General features: G+C 38.6%; 1 long non-coding RNA gene across 1 annotated transcript; it reads left to right on the top strand.

The window, feature by feature from the left end:
• The first annotated feature begins 266 nt into the window (after window positions 1-266).
• On the top strand, window positions 267-5,427 carry LOC122878090. The gene is made up of 3 exons (XR_006378407.1): window positions 267-715; window positions 3,250-3,368; window positions 4,268-5,427. It is a non-coding gene; the product is annotated as an uncharacterized LOC122878090 (long non-coding RNA).
• Window positions 5,428-20,889: the final 15,462 nt, after the last annotated feature.

Here is a 20,889-nt window from a genome sequence, read left to right as displayed (position 1 = left end):
TGCTTGAAGCATAAGAAAGTGCAAGAACATACCATTTAAAATAAAAAGGTACGTTTGTGACAGCTATTTTGCTTGTGTTTATGACTGTGGCATTTAAAGGTCCAGTGTGTAACTCGTTCATGAGTCGGTTTGCTATGGTTACTTAAAAGAACCGGTCTTCTCATCACCACCCTGTATCTGAGACTGCCGAGTCTGAAACACTGATCACAGCACATCACAGCATGATGCAACAGAAAACCCCCGCTTCCTTCTATGTTTTTCCTGCTTTTCCCCTTTCTTACCCCAAACTCACACTTCACCCTCCCAAACACCCACACCTTGGCAAGCAACAAGCTGTTAGCAGAACCAAAAACATACATTTATCGGTCCATCTGTAAGATTTGTCTGCAGGAGCCACAGAATATACAGTATATCTACTGTATCTACAGCATCCTCCTCCTCTCCATTTCTGACTTAACTGGCTGTGCCCTGCAGTGGAAGGTCTCCAGGGTGTTAAGGTCCACGCAGGGAGTTATTCCCACAGCAATGCTGCGGAGCGAGCTGTCACTGGCTCAGCAAACAGGAGGCACAGAGGCTAAACGCCTGTTCCTGCCAAGGGAACAAGGAAGCAGAGGAGAAAAACGATGGACAGGAGCAAAAGGCACATCACTGCCTCCATCAAGTTCTAGGAAAAGATGGATTTTTACAACCCTTTGCTTTAAGAAGTGCTGAAAAGGTAGCTACTATATAAGCCTCACATTCCTGCAGTTATCCTACATCTTTCCTGTCTTTAATATTGTATACATAGCCACTGCAAAGCTCCATCTTCATTGCATTTATCTTTAAACAACCCTGCATTAATGCTTTAGCAGATTTTGTTTTAGAACTACATAGTGTAAGAGAAGTGTTGTCTTTCGCAGCCGGTGTATTAGTTCTGTAAATTCAAAGAAGACAAATTATTCCTATCAAATTTTCTTTGTTTGAGCCAAAGTGCAATATTATTTGAGCTTGTTAAAAAATAACTGGGATAACAACAATAGTCACTGCATGTGTAATTGTAGCAGTACAGCATTACCAATGTGTGTCATAGCTATGTGCAGACTGCTCGTGCTTTACCAGTAACAGTGCAATTTTTTACTGTGGGTTTAACAATGCCACAGAATTGTTACTGTAAGTAACAGCTCTATAATGAAGATGCTGTATTTACAGTAATGTGATGATTGGGAGGGGTCTTGGTGCTGTGAATCTCAAAGACAAGACTGTAGAGCGACACCCAGTGGCCACCTGTAAAACTCTCTGCCCCACCAAAGCTTCACAGGCATCTGTGAATTTTTACAACGGTGTACCAACGTGTGCAATCCCATCTGTCAAGCCAGAATGATAGTTAAAATGTGCATGAATATATAAGAGATTAGTTTCAAAATCTTATCATCCCAGCGCCAGGCCTTGCAAACCGTCTGTGTCTTCATGTGTTCATGATTTAATCATGTACTGGAATCCTTTTTGCTCGTTCCTCCGTTTGCCAGCTATTTTCATCACTACCCTTCTGATGCAACAGTGCAGCATCCATCAGTCAGTTATTACCATCAGAAGTAACACATGAATCAAAATCGACGCTGTCGAATTCCTCCCTTTGATCTATTATTTCTAACCTTAAGTCGAGCTCACATTACTTAAAATAATTTATGCATGTTGCATGTGAGGTGAATCTTAACTTATTTGGCTTAAAATACAAGTGGTGTGTAGAAGATCAGGCTGCCAGACTTTTTGTATCTGTAAATGTATATGACCTTGGAATAGTAGTTACACAGCTGTTCAAACAGAAGGGGAAAAAACACAGTTCAGTGCATCATGTCAGTTTTAAGTTTTTAATAGTCTGCTGAGAGTAGAGACTAAGAATCTAATAGAGGTTTATGTTGCATAATTTTATATTACAAAAATGGTGTTTTCAGGTGTTTCTAGTTGCAGGAATATTACAATTGTAAAATTGTTTCTCTTTGCAGTGCTTTTTGAGAAATCTCCCTGGTTTCACATCTGTAAACTTTATTTTGGTGTGATTTAATTGGCATCAGTGAGATCTTGCAATGTGTGAAACAGAACTTTCAGAAATTTAGAAGTTGCATTTATGTATTTGTGGTGTTCACCAAATATAAAAAAGCTAATTTTTTTTTTTTTAATCTTGCTTCAGACATTATGAATCTTGTACCCCAACCCTACACTGTATCAGTACATTCCCAACAGAATTAAGGTCAAAACAATATTGCTGACATATAAAATAAAATAAAATACATAATAAAAACACAAAATCATTCAACAGACGGGAGACAGGTATGAACTCCGGTAAGAATTTGGTTTTCCTGTTTGTGCATGTATCAATGATCCTGCCAATATTTTATAAGATATTCATGAATTTAGGTTAAGTAAACAATACAAAATTCATTCTTAAAAATGAAAAACAAGTACAAGGTTTCACTTGTTTACCCTGGAGTGGCACCTGGAGCACAGCTGTTTTGCATAGGCACGGTGCTTGTACCGTTGAGACTGTTTGGTAATCTGATGTCTTTTTGCTATCAATATATTTCAGTAAATTAATATGATACAGCAGTTTGAAGAAAAGTATATCGTAAATATTTGTCTTTGCATATCTCCTCTCTTTATTAGGTTATCCCAGTTAACTTTTACTTTACCTTCCACTTTCCCTTTTTCCATCTAGATTGATTTTTGCATCATTTTATCAACTTGCAACACCTTCGACTTTTTTCCAGCTGTTTCTTTCAGTCTGTCTTTCTAGTCTCTATATGCTTTTATCTCTTGCCCTCCCTCTCATACATTTTATTTTTTAGGTATTTAGGCACTGTTATCCAGAGTGAGGGTGCAACATTACACTAAGCCTTTGCAAAAGCTTTTTTTTAGTTCCATTACTGTATTCTACAGTCATTAGTTTGATACTGGTCTCTCAAAAGTGACCAGTATGTCTTAAAATGCAGATAACTATTGCCCTATACAATAAGAAATTAATGTATTTTTACTGATCCACATAAAATCAAGGAGTAAAAAGTTAAATAGCATGCCACTGTTGCATGTTGTTGAATTTGTTGCAATATCTCATTATCCTCTCTGTTTACAGCAAAGTACAGGTTTTCATGTCATCTCGGATTTGCAGTGATAGAGTGAAATCTTCTTTTGGTTTTATGTTTTTTCTTTCCTTGTCTGTCTTGTATCTTACTTTTGCACTCCCTCCCCCGACCTCCCAACCATGGAAAAATCTAGAAGCCATACCTCCTCTCGGGCACAGTGGAAGCCATCTGACACGCTCCATTACGTTGTGCTTGTTCCAATTAAAGTTGACACCATTTGCTGTCAAGAGCATGGTGATACCCTGCAGAAAGGTAACCCACCTCTGCTACACCCGCTGCCCAGAGGGTTTAAGTGTTTCTGGATGTATATTATGTTGTTACAATAAGATCTATACTGTCAGATGGCGATCTGGGAAAATGTGTGTTTGGCATGTGCTTACAAATTAAGTTTTAGACCAAAATGGGAAAATCATCATTTGAAAGCCACCTAATGTCGCAAAAAATACTTAAATTGGGTAACTGGGTTCAAAATGGTAATTATTTTGTATGCTGAACTGTTTTATCTAAATTAATCCTAAGAATTTCATGTCATTTCATTTCATTTCAAATGAACCATTACAATGAACTGACTTCTCAGTGGCAAACTGTAAATATATGCAAAGCCAGAAATCTAAGGGATTTTTCTCCCAATCTGGAATGGCCAGTATAGTACCACTTACACTGATCCCTCACTGGCTTCCCACTCACAAGATACAAGGAAGATTAATAATATACAAAATGAAGCCATTAAAGTCATTATGAGAATAAATGTGCTTTTATTTAATTAAAGAATAAATGAAAATCCTACCAACAAAACAACTGTGGATGATTAATATGCAATGGCCAACAATCAAATGAAAGGTCCACTTTCATTACATTTCATCCTAACTTACACATTTCGAGACATTGATGTTAAGAAGAGGGATATCAGGTTATGACTGAAGCAGTGGTATTTAAAGGTAACTGTATATAAGTGTTAGCTGTTTTATACCAATACAAAGCATGTGACATCTGCCCTTGATACTACTTATGTACATAAATCATTGCAATTAACAAGTGAATACTTGACCTGACCACAATGCTTTACTGTCATGCTGTACACAAACTGTTGGAAGTTATATTTGAATAGTAGCTAGAGAAAATTAATCACCTTGACTTTTTTTCTCATGTAGGGGAACACTAACTTGGAGGCCTGAAACAGCAGACTGACCACGACGAATCTATTTGGCTCTCAAAACAGCTGAGTAAAAGTTAATCAGCAGCCTCCTTCTTTTTTCCTATCTATCTATCTTTGGCTCCCTTGATGTTTAGATAATCTGTAAATATATTTTACTTTGCAAGCATGTCATATTACCTGTATCAACTTTCAGACTTTAACTGTATTTTCCGATGCTTTTCGGTGAAGCTACTTTTAGAAAATTCATCCATGGTGACTGTTTACCTAATTTGATTTGACTGGAACTTTTCTCTGAACGTCTCATCAAGCAGAGTAATGTTAATGTACAGAATCAGGGGACAGTAGAGCCCCCATGAAAACTGTCTGTTGGGCACTCAAAGCAATGAGGCTGAGAGAAAGTTAATCAGAAGGCCCCTCCTTTAATGAAATGACCCCAAGTAAAGTTGTGGAGAAGCTCAATATGTTTCCTCTACAGCGGGCTGCAGTCCACCGACCACCCAGAACCAATCTGAGGCTTATGACGGCGGTGGGGGAGAAGATACATTAGGCCTCCCTCCAGTGGGTAATGAATGGAACTAATAGGAATAGGCAATCCTGGTCCACACAACTAATATATTTAGAAAAATACTAGATGCAGCCTCTGTTGTTTGTTCCTAAAGCATACTGTGATGCCAGCTTCGAACTTCTTCTAGTTCCAAAATGTAGCCATTTTGATCTTAATAGCAATCTGTGTAACTGAAAGTTAATTGAAAGTGTAAAATAATGTCTTGACATCATTGGACATAGCAAGCTATAAAGTTAAATTATTTCTGCAATGACTAAGAATAGTGAAATATTTCAACATATCTCACATGATTGGCACAAAATTTGGTAGAGACATTCATGGTTCCCAGAAGATGTAGCTTCAGACTTTGGTGATCCTGACTTTTCATGCAGTGCCACCGTGAGGTTGACATTTGTGTTTGAGTGTTAGAAATGTCTCAACAACTATTACATGGATTGCCATGAAATTTGGTAAGCTTACAGACATTGATGTTCCCCAGAGGATAAATTGTTAGAACTTTGGTAATCTTTAATATAGTGTCATCATCAGGTCAAAATTTTAATTTGTCCAACACTTTGATGTATGACTAAATACCTGCAAAACTAATGACATTCCCATCAGCCTCAGCTGTACTTTGTGTTGTTGTTGTTGTCATGTTGTTATGACTATGGTAAGTATTATACTTGCTACACATCATCCTGTTAATATTATAGTTATGGTGTTTCCACAGTACACTGGATTTCCCAGCAATCTTGTTTCATTCTAACAGTGTAAGGGTCACTGTGATGTCTATTATTCTTGGATTTTGTCAAAAATAACTTAAGAAAATATTTTAAGAAAACAGTCATAAAATATACCACTTCATGTGCGTAGTGTGTAGAATAGAAAATTAACAGCTTGTGACCCTAAATCCTCATTTTCTTCTTATAATTTGAAGATAGAAAGGAGCAAAGTGGAAATTAATATAAAAATGTACTTCAAATTATTACTTTATGGCTTTATTTAGCTCTGCCAGAGATAATGCAATAACATACAAGATGTTGGCTTAGTCCAACATCTCAGCACAGCACTAGGATTTTTTTACTTTTGAATTTGATTATTTATTTATTTAATGACATCTAGAATCAATTATGCATGTTGGTTCCATATTTAAAAACATACACCCTTGTCAACATCACATTTACATTATGGTGTGTGGTATCTGTCTCCAAATTCAAGCTACACTGCACTGCTGAAGCTGCCATTTGTTGGACAATTTAATCCAAAATGTCTAACAAAACCATGAGTGCACACTTCTTAAAAATGTTCTGCCTATTGTGTTACACAGGTCATTGTATCAGATGGGATTTAGATAGATCATGTTAACAGTACTGCTAAGATACATTTTGTTTAGTAAAGTCATTGGAATAGACACATCAGATATCCTTCCAATAGGTAATTCAGCTCAGGGATGCAGTTTTGAAGCTGACCCCAACCTCTGACCTTCCTGGAGGTGGGTTAGGAATGTGGATGTTTGAGATAAATACCTTTCAGTGATCAATAAACTATCATATTACTCTAATTCAATGGAGCCCATGGGACTGGACCTGACCAGAACAAATGAGAAACAAAATCCACATTGCAGCCATGTGTGATTTAATCAAATATTAGTTCCTACATCATTATTTTTAATCTTTAAACTGAATGTGAACTGATTTTTTTTCATAATTTAATACTCTTTATGAATTAATTAACATAAGCTTAATCCTATTGAAGTATTCCACCATATTTCAACATTAAAACTTAAAATGAATTGATTCACCCTGACACATTAGTGAGTCCCACTGGAAACCTTTTTCTACCTTGTGTAACAATTCAAAACAAGATTAAATTATTTGTGCAGATGAATATTTCCTCCAATGTACAGCATGAAACTCAGTTGCGTAATATACAGGCTTACTTCTGAGACATTTCTTTTCCGTGGGCCTTGGCTGCATGTCAGAGTGATGTAAGAGGTCTGTATGTCAGGCAACTCAGTTTCCACTATTTATGAAGGTTCATAAAAGGGAATATAGAAGTGTCAGTGACCATTTGCGTAGATATTTTGATAGTCAGACTCAGCCTTTGACAAATGTATTCATGAAGCTCTTAGAAAAAAAACAAGAGCCATTACATTGGACCCCAGGTCCAATGTAATGGGTAAAAGAAAGAGGGAGGCCGAAAATAACATGGCAAAGGACCACTGAGAGAGAACAACAACACCACCAACAAAACTGGGGAACCATGGAGAAGAAGGCCAGAGACAGACAGAAGTGGAGGGACTTTGTTGGAGTTAGCAACAGACTGCAGGTGGTACTGGCCAGTTCTGAGAAAAATGGATGACAAAAAAATCCCTCAACAGATGTTTAAATTTATGGCTTTCGACATGAAATATACTTGAATCTTATCTACATTTTGTAATAAAAACGCATCAAGACACCAAATCAGCCACCCACTACATTAATTTAAGATGAAGCAATATGAAAGCTAAAAAGCCTAAAAACCTTAACAAGAAAAAGCAAATAAAGCAGCATTAGGTCATTACATGGACTACTCTGCAAATAGTCTATCCATCTCCTCTGAGAACACTGTAGTTCTAAATTCCCTGAACTCCATCACCCTACCAGAACTTCATCATGTTATCTGTTCTATGAAGACCTCCATCTGTTCTCTTGACATTATTCCATCTAAACTTTTCAAAGAAGTTATTGGCACCACAGGCCCCAGCATTCTTTCAACTATCAATAGCTCCCTGGAAACCAGCCATGTTCCTCAATCTTTCAAACATGTAGTTGTCCAGCCACTTTTAAAAAGACAGAATCTAGATCCTTCAGTCCTCAATAATTACAGACCAATCTCCAAATTTCCCTTTCTTTCTAAAATCGTTGAAAATTTAGTTTTTAACCAACTGTTGTTCCATCTGGCTCAAAACTGTATTTTTGAAAAATTCTTGTTTCAGAGCTCTTCACAGTACTGAATTGGCATTACTAGAAATTACTAACGACCTCCTTCTAGCTGCTGACCTAAGTAACTGTTCCCTCCTCTTGCTCCTAGATCTAACTGCAGCAGCCTTTGACACAGTAGATCATTCAATTCTCATTCACCAATTAAACCAATGGGAAAGGGTCTCTGGTTCTGCCTTGAAATGGTTTTCTTCGTATTTATCCAATAGATCTTTCAATGTCTCTATTAGCAATTCTTTTTCTTCCTCAGCCCCCATCTTCTATGGGGTCCCCCAAGGTTCCATACTTGGTCCAATCTTCTTCTCCATCTATTTGCTTCCGCTAGGCCACGTTATTCAAAAACATAACATAATTTTCCACCGTTATGCGGATGACACCCAGATCTACCTCCTCGTAGAGCCTAATAACTACAACAAACTAACTGACCTCAATAACTGTCTTCAGGACATCAAATCCTGGATGGCTGCAAACATTCTTCAGCTCAATGAGAATAAAACTGAAGATGTTTTATTTGGAACACTGTATTTGACCAACATTATCTCTCCTCATCTTGGCCCATTGGCCCCCTCTGTTAAATCACATGCGAAAAACCTTGGAGTCATATTCGATTCAGGATTGAAGTTCGACAAACAAATCAATCAGGTAGTAAAATTAAGCTTCATGCAGCTCCGCATCATCTCCAAACTCAGATCTATTCTCTGCACTTCTGACCTGGAGAAAGTCATCCCTGCCTTCATATCTTCTCGCCTCAATTACTGAAACTCTTTATATTTTGGTATTGCCTAGTCTTGTTTATCTCATTTCCAACTAGTTCAAAATGCAGCAGCAAGAGTTTTAACAAGGTCAAAAAAGAGGGAGTACATTACTCCCATTCTTGCCTCCCTGCACTAGATGCCTGTTAGTTACAGGATTTATTTTAAAATCCTGATGTTTGGTTACAAAGTGTTAATGGTCTCACCCTTTCTTACATTACAGAACTCCTGTACCCAACTCCTGTACTTCTGTCTGTCCCAAGATCCTGGACTAAGTATTATGGGGACAGGACCTTCTATATCACTGCCCCTAAACTATGGAATTCTTTTCCTCCCACCATCCAATTTTCCCCACTATTGAGACTTAAGAGTCACCTTAAAACACACGTTTATTCAATAGCCTTTAACTGTGCCTAACTTAACCAGCTCAGGTATTTCCCCTGGAGTCTCTATAGCTCTGTGTTGTCACTATGGGCTCTGTGTAACCATGTGCCTTTACTATTACTATTATTATTATTATTATTATTATTATTATTATTATTATTATTATTATTATCACTCTGACTTTTCTTCTCTTGTGTGACATTAAACCCAAATTTAGGACTTCAAGTGTAGCACTGTACCACTTTGAAACAATGTTTTCTCACACTTGCTGAGGTGGCTGAACTGTCTACATAGTGAACCAAAGAAACAGAGACAGTGGGGAAATCAATTTCAATGACCAGGCTCACAAACAAAACCTCATCAGTGGAGAAAATGGCTTTTTACAACCACTGCAAACTGTAAGCTTTTATAAATTTTGCAAACAAGACAAGGGTAATGTTGGTCGTAAACATTTAGCTCAGCATAACAGCTATTAGGAGGTGCAGTTTGAGTGTGGTGTTGGTCTGATAAGTGTGTGTGTGTGTGTGTGTGTGTGTGTGTGTGTGTGTGTGTGTGTGTGTTGGGAGAAAAACTTTCTGTTGAGGGTTTCTGGATGTAATTCAACCAAACATTCACCTTAAAGGTCCAGTGTGTAACATTTAGGAGGCGCTATTGGCAGAAACTGAATATAATATTTATAAGTATATTTTCATTAGTGTATAATCACCTGAAAATAAGAATCATTGTGTTTTCATTAACTTTAAATTCATTAACATTATTATTTACCGTTTTTATCTACAGAGGGAGCAGGTCCCCTTCCACGGAGGTCACCATGTTGCACCACCATGTTTCTACAGTAGCCCAGAATGGACAAACCAAACACTGGCTATAGATAGGGCCATTCGCTTTTTTCGCGAGTTTCGCGGCCACCGTAGTTTCTCCTACATGCTTGGAAGGAGAGGGTGAGGCGAGCAGTATTCATATGGTTGCAAACTGCAATATCACCGCTACATGCCACTATATCCGACACACTGGACATGCCCTGACAGCCCTATTACATGTCCAGTATCCCCGTAAATGAATATTAGACCATACATGCTTTTATTTTTCGCTCATATTTCATTTTTGACAACACATTTTAATAGTGATGATGTTTATTAAATATTAATATTACAAAATATGAATCATAGCAGTGTATTTTTACATACTTTAAAACGTGTCTGGAGGGGAACTTTAATTATGGAATGTCATTTTGGTCAATATTAAATAAATACATACATAAATGTAGCTATGAAATTAATAAATATGGCTATGAAATAAATCATGAAACAAATGAGTCAATAAATAAATAAATAGGTTTTTATTTTAAAAAGGATGTTTTTAAAGGACTTTTAATTATTTCAGGGGACTTACATTTCATAATTCAAACATGACAGGGAATTCTTGCCGGGTTTGGCTCCTGGCATCTCCCGCATCCTGCTCTGCCTCAACTCTCTGTGATTTATGGAGTTTCCTGATGGACAGATAGCTTTACTTGTTGCTAAAGTAACTACTAGCTAGTTAGCTCAGTTAGCCGTGCTGCTGAGCTTGGTTTTGTTGTAAATAAAAATTGCTGGGAAATAAATGTGCCATTATGAAATAAAAGTCCCCTAAATAAGTAGTCCTTTGAAAAACATCCTTTTTAAAATAAAAATCTATATTTATTTATTTACTCATTTGTATATTTATATTTACATGTATTTATATATTTATTACCTCATATATTTATTTCAGGATTTATTTCATAGCCATAGTAATTTATTTCATAGGCATATTTATTTATTTATTTATTTAATATTGAATAAAATGGCATTCCATATTTAACACTGGTAGACACACACTCTCAATGGCATAAACCAGTTAGTTCAGATCCTGTGTAGTGACTAGTGACATTCATGTTCCACCACAGGCTTTGTAAGAATTAAAAGTGCTCAAAATAAATTATGTCAGTTTTATTTAGTTTGCTGGTCAGTGACATGTATTTTGTGGTGGTCAGCTGCGGACATCTCGTTTTCCAAGAAAATCCTTTAAAGCAATAAATGCCTTGGAAAGAAAAGCTTGTCAGTAAAACATGGACAGCATCCTTAAAGCCAGCGGCTGAGCTCTGAATAATGCAAGGCCACGGCCTCCATCAAAACCAGCTTTAATTGCGTTTTTTTCCCAGTTTTCTTCTGGTTTGTCTGTAAGTGAGTTTGCAGAAAACCTCCTACTCCTGAAATCCTTTTGAAATGACTGAGGGTTAGAATCAATCGTCTTTCACTTACAGGGAGGCGTAAGTGTGTGTACACATGTATTTGCGTCTGTGTGTATTCACATATGTGTAAATATACCCGCAGGCGCATGTGGGCCTGTGTGTTACTATCGTATGTACATTGGGTGCAATCATATGTGCCTATACTGGCCAATAGACTACAGATAAAGGCCCCATGGCTCTATCTGTCACCAGAACGAAAGAACAGGAAGCTGACAGCTGACAAGATGCCCCCCATATTCACATTACTTGCACTGCCACAAAGCAATCCCTTGGCTCACTTTTTGCTGACTGGCTACTTCTCTGAGCAGTGGTGGATAGAAAAGGGGAGGGAAAAAAGGAGAAACCAGTCCTCTAAGTTTCTGTCTTCCTTCTACTCCTATAACTCCAAGACTGCTGCCCTCGCACATGCAGAGTGACTGAGCTTAATAGCTGGTGTAATTTGTGTCTGCCACAGCCATTGCCTTTTAAGCTGACAAATGAGTCACAGGAAATGGCCCTTATGATAATGTCTTCAACCAAGGAAACAACCAACCAAGGGCACAACCATCTACAACCAAGGGAATAAACTGGAATGTTCCCCCATTTCTGCAAAAACTGATAAAATCATGAGAAGAATTTTATGTTGTAAAGTTATTTGATGCTTAAACAAAAAACTGTGGCCAAATAGTGTGAATTGTTGATGATAGAATCATGGTTTTTAGCCACGCTAGCGGCGTAGCTCTATGGATAGCAATGTTGGTCTACCACTTTGCTTCAGACTGAAAGTTGAGAAAGAATGAGATGGACCTTCATGGGCCCTAGAGAATGAATCCTACTGAGTTTAGTGATTCCCAGACTTTTCCTCTAGCACATTCATGGTTGACATTTTTGGTTTGTAGTGAAATGTCTCCAGAATCAGAATCAGCTTTATTGCCAAGTAGGTTTACACATACAAGGAATTTGCTTTGGTATTTTGGTGCAAAACAATAAACATATAATGAAACAATATAAGAAATATATAGCAGTACTGCAGTTAAGAAGGTCATAAAATATAAAACTGACAATAAGATATTAAAGAATGTAAAAAATATAAGAAAATGATAAAGAATATGTACAATGTGACTGTCATTTAAATTACAGTTTGTGTAGGGATGTGCAATGTGCAAAATATTTACATGGGAATGTGCAAACGTTTACAGTATGAGTATACTGTACTATATTAGGGGGGTTGGGTGGGTATGAGAGTCATTGTCAGTGGGGGTCCCGGGCCTTGTTGATGAGGCCAGCTGCAGATATAGGAACTGTTTTTGTGGCGTGAGGTTTTGGTCCTGATGGACCGCAGCCTCCTGCCGGAGGGGAGTATCTGAAACAGTTTGTGTCCGGGGTGGGAGGGGTCAGCCACAATCTTTCCTGCACATCTCAGAGTCCTGGAGGCGTACAGGTCCTGGAGGGATAGTAGATTGCAGCCAATCACCTTCTCGGCAGAGCGAATGATACACTGCAGTCTGCTCTTGTCCTTGGCAGTAGCAGCAGCGTACCAGATGGTGATGGAGGTGAGGATGGACTCAATGATGGCGGTGTAGAAGTGCACCATCATTGTCTTTGGCAGCTGCCACAGGAAGTACATCCTCTGGTGGGCTTTCTTGGTAAGGGAGCTGATGTTCACCTCCCACTCGAGGTCCTGGGTGATGATGGTGCCCAGGAAGTGGAAGGACTTCACAGTGTTGACAGGGGAGTCACACAGGGTGATGGGGGTGGGTGGAGCTGGGTTCTTCCTGTAATTGTCATAGTTAGCCACATCTCTCTCCCTATCCTTGTGTACTCTAGTGTGCTCTCCTCTCCCTGTGTTCTTTGTCAGTCCTCTGTTCGTCACTGTGTGTGTGTGTGTGTGTGTGTGTGTGTGTGTACTGGCCTGGGTGGGGCTCCCTGGTTTTCCCTCCTGCTGCGGATCTCCGACACACCTGAAGTTCATCATCCAATCAGTCTCCACAGTATATCTACCTGGCCCTCACAACCAGCGCCAGATTGTTTTCGTACTCCCGTACGACACCTTTGCCACGGCTCTCTTCTCGACCCCATTAAGTTTATTGTTACTTGTTGTTGTCATATCTCATGTAACCCTGTCTGTCTGTCATTCCATGCCGGTGATCGCAGCTACCGTGTGCTCTCTGATCTCAACGCTGCTTCTCTGTTCTACCTACCACACTACACAAGCCATACCCAGAAGCCCCGCTCAACGCCTCCGCCCTCGGAACCCAACCGGTTCTGAACTTTGGTTATACTTTGACTTTTTATCTAGCAGCAGGTTTTCACTTAGCCAATGGAATGGCATAAAGGTTTGTGCAGATATTTATGGTTACCAGATGATGTATCCTAATGATTGAAGGGATCTTGTGACTAAACCTCTTGAGCCAGGCACAGGCATTCATGTCTCCTATATGGATGAACTGGCTTTTTGAAGCCAATTGGGTCACTTTGGTGATCCCCTGACCTTTCACCTAGTGCAATAATCAGATTGATTTTACCAATACTTACCATACTGGTTTATGGCCAAATACCTGCAAAACTAATAACATTTCCATCAACTTTGGCTGCACATTGTGTTTAGTGCTAGCTTGTTATCATGCCTGCAAAACACCTGCAAAAACATCATCATCTTAGCATCGCCATTGTAAGCATGCTGATATTAGCATTTTGCTTAAAGAATGGATGTGCATAGGGTATAAGACTTCTTGCAAGGAAGTGATGACACAAGCCTATTCATTAGGTTTCCAAAATATAATCAAATGGGAAAAGGGAGCATTCCCACCAGCCAGTAAGAGCACCAGGCATTTAAAAACGAACATGTCTAATTTCACGTTTTTGAAGTGGAGAGTGCATTGATAACAGCCTAACAACACTCAAAACAGTAGAGGACTGAGGTTAAAGTGTGAATGTCAAGCGGGGTGGTAGATTAAAAAATAATTCCAGCATCCTTGACAGACAGACATAATCCTGCCCTAAGGGATGTCAGTCTTTCAGCAATGCATCACCGTATACGTCCATGAAAACATTTGCATTATTTCCCTGTGTTTGTCATCGCTGAGCAAACCCTCGCTTGACATCTGAAATTGAGTACAATGAAAGAAAGGATCAGCACAATGCAAACACTTAATGAGGAAAATAATGCTCCAAACAGTAAAGAGAGATGCCCACTGAGAGTAGAATTACAATTCAGTACCACAAGTACAAGATGATCGAGCTCTCGCTTTCCACTACATTACAGCTCTCACCTCATAACAGGAGAGACACTTGAAATATGAATAGACTCCAGTGGTGTTCTCTTTGTTTAGCCAACAGCAATAATGTTTGAGTTACAAGAGATTTAATAGTTTATCTAGTCTTGCAATCTTCTCATTAAATGTGACAATGGAACAGCTAGCAAGGCAGAGGTAAAAATCAATTAAGACAAAAATCAGAATAAAAGACTCCAAGACTCCAAGTTCTGAAGTTATATAACTGTTTTCACAACAACCACAAAGACTGTCAGATAAAACAGTGGCAAATAACAGCCATAATAACATAAAATAAGAATAATGAGAGTGAAAAGCAGTAAAAAAAATAATACACTGTGATATCCCTGAGTCCAAGATTGCAGAAACCATATATTGTATTTATTTATTTGAAATGCTTTTCAACTCCACTTTATCAGCAGCACAAAATGGAATACCACATTGTGTTTTCCCAAATTACAGCAAAGAAATACCAAAAATGGCACATTATCATCAGAGTTTATATTGTTGTATTGTAACAACATGTGATTTCCTAAACCGACCCAGAACAGGAAACAAGGAGGAAAACAACGAGAAAATACAACCCCTAATGGAAATTAAAAATGCATTCTAAGGAAACGTTTTCTCAGAAGAGTCTCAGAGGACCTCTGGTAAAGAAGCCAGTATGCGTGTGTGTGTATGTAAAGTGTATGTGTGTGTGTATCTGTGTTTGAGTGAATACATGAGATCAGATGAGAAACGCTTCTTGGCATCTATCAATAAGGGCACTTCCAAGAAATGGAACTGGGGGGTAAATAAATCACATGAAAACACTTATATGGCAGATTCACACACATACACAGCAAGGACAAAAAATGATGTGTTACGACAGTGTGTGGTAGTAAATGAGTCCAAATTCAAACCTTACGTTTTAAGGACCACTAGTCCTTAGTGTAGTATTTTTTCATGGAGTGTTGCTAATAAGTGCAGTTGTTTGGAATCCATATACAAAAGAGTCAGAGAACAAATTCTGCCCTTGTTTATCATGGTCATTGCTCTGTATTGTCTAAGAAAATTCAGTCATTATGGATTTGTAATTTTTTATGGTGAAAATATGACATGCAGAGCTTAAATGTATTGGCACCCCTAAGGATGCATGCTCCCTGTCGCCTTAGATTTGAATTCAAAACGTAAACAAAGTATATTGTATGATCACAAGGGAACCAAATACCATCCTATTTTGATGTTTCTCTTTGATGATTTTAAGCTTTGACCTCTGGAGTCGACCAGCCACTGTGTCCAGCAGATAAACATTACTGTTTCCTGATTTGCTTACAACCATCCCAGAGGGCGCGTAAAAGCCCCGCTGGTGGAAAATGTGGTGGTGATGTAGTGCAGAGGCTGATTATTCACAGTCACACCTCACCGGATCCCCTCACTAAGTGAGAGTGATCACATCGATACCACATCCTCCAGGTTGTCGATATGCTCCTCTTCTCCAACACTTTGCACCTCAAGTGAAACACGGTAAAACCTGTTAGTTTCAACATGAAGGAACAAGTGGATAAATTAATCAGCTAGTTAATTTATTTAGAAATGTGGTAAGAAAGACTTTGGTTGGGTTTAAATCACAAATTGGAATTACACATGTAGCAATTCCTCAAATTAGATGCTGAGTCAAGTCTCTATTCTATTAAATCCCATGCAGATTAATTGTATCCTCCTTAATAATTAAAGCTAGGGTAGGTAATGTATTTCAGAAGCATTTTTAGTTATATTTGTTGAAATTTGTTTTACATCCCAACAGCAATCAATAAATCAAATGCTCTGAAGAAAAAAAAAATGGTATCAGTGGCTGTAGCAGACCTGTAATAAGCCCATCCAGGCTGCCTACCTGCCTACCTGCGTGCATTCTGCCCATGCACTCATTACGCATGAAAATGTGTTTTGGGGGATTGGCTTTGGAGGGATGCTTGACGGGAGGGGGTACGATTTTTTCAGTTGGATACTTTCAAAATCTAGCTGTCTCTTACTAGTTTCTCCAACTTTCCCTACCCTAGCTTTAATTTTGTTGTATAGGAAATACTTAAAAGCATAAATATAATCAGCAACCTCAGTGTTTTAAAACTGCATTTTTCAACTGTAAATTCCTTTTCTAAGTATTTTAAGACAAATATTCAAAAGGCAAGAAGGGCAAAACTATGTGTGAAATAAATTCTGGTTATTCAGCTTATCAGTCTCAGCATATACAGATATAACTGAAATACAGTTGAATGTTCAATTGTTCAGTGTTCAAATGTCAAATGTTCAATTTCTGTTTGAAAGAAGCAAACGTGCAGCCAACACATCTTTACTAAATTAAGTTTAAAAATGTTGTTTGCATTTGAAGTGACATAAATTCCTAGATAGCTAATAGCTGGGATGGATTTTTAAAGGGTATGTCCTCGACCCTAGCATCCCACTGGGGGTTGGTTAGAGACAGAATCTCAGACTTGGACCAGTTGAAGTAGTAATGAGACACCTTACCATAACTGTTATAAACTGACAGAAGAGATGTTGAGGGATTAGTTAAATATATTATATGTCATCTGCATATAGATGAATTTTGTGATGATTCTGCTATAATCCCTGAAATGCTACTGCTTTGTTTTAGGATGATGCAAGCGGTTCTATGAAAAGAGCCACTAGTAATGGACATAATGGGCATCCTTGAAGGAATGGTTTTTAATGTGAGTCCGTTGGTTAGTACACAAGCAGTGGGGGAGTTGTATAATGTTTTTCAATGTTTTTCAAATCCAAATTTTGTGAGCGAGGTGAAGTCAAATTCCCTTTCAGCATCCAAATATAAAATAATGGCTGTTTGATTGGGGTCTTATGTACCCAAACTGCTTTTACAGAGGTGGATAAGAGGTTGAATAATCTGAGCATGTTTTCTGAGAAATGCCTCCCTTTGTAATTCCATCACTAATTCACCCTGACCAGACCAGTTTCATCAGAGTCTAACTTAATGCAAGGGCCTTGCTTATTATTTTGATATCTGTGTTGATCAACTAAACTGGAGCACTGCCGGCGGCCTATATTTGGTTTTAGAATTAGTGTGATAAGGGTTGTGTTCATGTGTTGAGGAATGCTGGAACTGTTAAGTTCAGAAGTCATTTTAAAAATAAGGGTGAAAGAAGGGACCTAATTTTTGTATGGAATTCTGCTCGGTAGCCATCTGGACCTGGTGACTTAGTATTTGGCATAAGAAAAAAATGCTTTCCTCAGTTCTTCCAAGGTGAAAGGCTTGTCCAAGTTGTCTGTTTGGGTTGTCGTTAGTTTTTGGTTTGGAGGCATTCCTGAGAAGATCTTCAGCTTCTTCTGGTGTAGTGCAATGGTCTGGAGAGCAGAGATTGGAATAGAAAAATTAGAAAATTTAATTTATTGTATTGTGATCTTGTGATAATGTTAGCAGGTGGTCATTGAGTTTTCAGATTATTTTTTCAGTTGGTTCGCTAGTATCTTGCCAGTTTTGTTCCAAATTATGTTGACGGAGTCTCGAAGAGTAGTGTTCTGTATTTTTGTTAAGGAAGTTATTAAGCTCATACTTAGTATTTAAGAGATCTCTGACAATGGTATTGGTTGGGTTGTGGTAGGCCAGAAGGTCCATTCTCTTTACCTCCCTTTGCAGGGTATGTTCTCTGGCTGTTTATTCCATTTTTTATTTGTGCTAACTGCAGTTATTTTGCTGCTTACTATTACTTTTGCTGTTTCCTAGGGAGTGCATGCTGACATTCCTGATAGTGCTTTTGGTGTCTAGAAAGGATGCCCATTCCCATTCAAAATACCTGATAAAATCCTGGTCTCTGAGTATTGAGCTGTTCCTGTGTTTCGGGGAAAAATGTAATTGTAACTGGTGCATGATTTGAAATAATTATATTGTAGATTGCTGGGATTATTACTCTATTTGATGGAATTGTTTGTTAACAAAATCAATGTAGGAACATGTTTTGTGGTATGGAGAGAATATTGCCTTGTGTTTTGGTTGCGTATTCTCCAAATATTTGTTAGTCAATAATCTGATATGTCTTGCTTGATAACAGATGAAGAATTGTTAGGCCTGTGAGTGGAAGAGTTAGAAAAACAGTCTAATTGGGCATAAAGTACTGTGTTGAAGTCCCCCCTATGTTTATGTGATAGTTGGGAAAGTAGGTAGGAGCGTCTGTGTTGGGGTCATAGATATTTACTATGGCTCTTTCCCAATAGTGCCACAGTCTTTCCCAATAGTCCGGCAGATGTTGAAGGACCTCAGCCTCCTCACAAAATAGAGGCAGCTCTGGCCCTTCCCGTACAGAGCTTGAGTGTTCTTAGCCCAGTCCAGTTTATTGTCCATGTGTACTCCCAGGTTCTTAGTAGTCCTCAACAATGTCCACACTGACCCTCTGGATGGTGCCTTGGCCCTTCGTAGGTCTACAACCAGCTCCTTAGACTTTGTTGCATTGAGCTGCAGATGGTTCTGCTCACACCATGAGACAAAGTTACCCACAACAGCCCTGTACTCAGTCTCATCACCACCACTGATACATCCCAACACATCAGAAAACTTCTGAAGGTGGCAGGACTCTGTGTGGTAGCTGAAGTCTGTGGTGTAGATGGAGAAGAGGAAGGAAGAGACGACAGTCCCCTGATGGGCCCCAGTGTTACTGACCACGCTGTCCGACACACAGTGCTGCAGGCGCACGTGCTGTGGTCTGCCAGTCAGGTAGTCTACAATCCAGGACACGAGGGGGGCATCCACCTGCAAGTTGATTTATTCAAGACTCAAGTGCAAATTAAGTAACAGTCACAAACCTGAGTGCCCATAGTGAAGTTCTTCATAAATCTTTCATGCCACACCAGGATTGCCATAAAGTGATAATGAAGGTTGAGTGAATATACTTGCTCTTTTTCTTGCCCACTACAACCAAAGTCTATCTGCAGGTACCACTGATGTGGGAATGGTAGTTCTGTGAAGATACATTTAAATGTCTCTATAGAGAAATGGGTAACTGTAGTTCACAAAGGGTCACAGAGGAGGCATGCACACATCCCAAATCTTAACAATGCATTGTGTACATGGCTTACAAGCAGATTGTTTGATCTATTTGACTTTTTGGTCGGAGGTGGGTCCAGTGGAACTGAAGTTGGCATGTTAACATTATAAAGGAAAAAGATAGGTACTCCACACACTGATTTTGCAAGCACTCAAATGTAATGATGTAACGTTTTGACCTACAAGGTCTTTGTCAGGCAAACATCCATATAAACTGGCAGCCCAGTGCATCTCATACGAACGCTAAAGGGTACCTTGTGCATTTGTATATGCACAAGGTACCCTCGTGCATATACAAATGCACATATGTAAACACATTTTTGTAAACACATGTAAACACATGTTTGCATTTAAAAATTTTTGCTATATAAATTTCTTTATAAAAATGAGAGAAAAATGTGCCTTGCTAAGGGCAACTTGACAAGGATTGGTGGGGAAAGTTGTTTCTCAATCATTGATCCTGCCTTCGTGCGATTCAGTGACCAAAGTCACAAGTTACTAACTCTTAACCGCAGATTTCTTTTCCCAAAAGAAGTCAAGATTTCATTATACAATACTAAATTATTCTGCGTGAAAAGGAATAGTTTTTTACAGCATAGGTCCTGGTCTGAACCGGGCACAATGTGGCACCTACATCAGATCATCTTCAGCTACTGTTGTAAACCAGTGGAGCACAAACGATGTTCTTAGCACTAAGATGTTTTTAGAGGGTAAAAAAGCTGGTCCCTGCTGCTGTGTCGCTCGCAGCAGGCAGAGACGAGAGCAAACCTGTGGTGACATGGACACATTTAGCACCAGGTAAAATGAGGATGATGCTGACATCATGCCACAACAGCGGGGAAAGCCTTTAATGGTGTTTGCTTGTTATATGTCTTTGTGTTTCTCATCCCGCGGGTGTAATGTCCTCAACTGCTTCTGAATATTTGTGTGTGTGTGTGTGCGTGCGCCCTTTTTTTTCTCTCATAAAATCCAAATGTCTCTCTGTGTTATTGTCCTCACATGGATATAAAGATGAGGAACATTTTATCCATTTTCATTTCTGCTACACTGTAAAAATGGAAATGTCTATCTCAAAGAACAATTCCAATGTGAAAGGAGTTTGTGCTTGTTTATTAAATTTCTTTTACATCACTTCACATTGTTTTCAAACTGTTAATTTCAAACTAAAACTGATTTTCGGAAAGTATGTTTAGCCTGATATTAGCTTTCTACTGCTAACTTTAATAACTTCATCCAACTGTATTATTAACAATTACACAGTAACATAATTCTCCAAAAAGCTCCATAACACCTACAGTATCTCTGGTTTTTCAGACTTTGTAAATGGTGACAAAATAGTGAACTGGCATCTGGGAAAATGTCACCATTTCAAACCCATTTTCA

This window comes from Siniperca chuatsi, linkage group LG6, assembly GCF_020085105.1.
Source record: "Siniperca chuatsi isolate FFG_IHB_CAS linkage group LG6, ASM2008510v1, whole genome shotgun sequence".
Classification (NCBI taxonomy): domain Eukaryota; kingdom Metazoa; phylum Chordata; class Actinopteri; order Centrarchiformes; family Sinipercidae; genus Siniperca; species Siniperca chuatsi.
The sequence above is the reverse complement of the archived record's forward strand: the minus strand, read 5'-3'. Positions and strand labels throughout refer to the sequence as shown.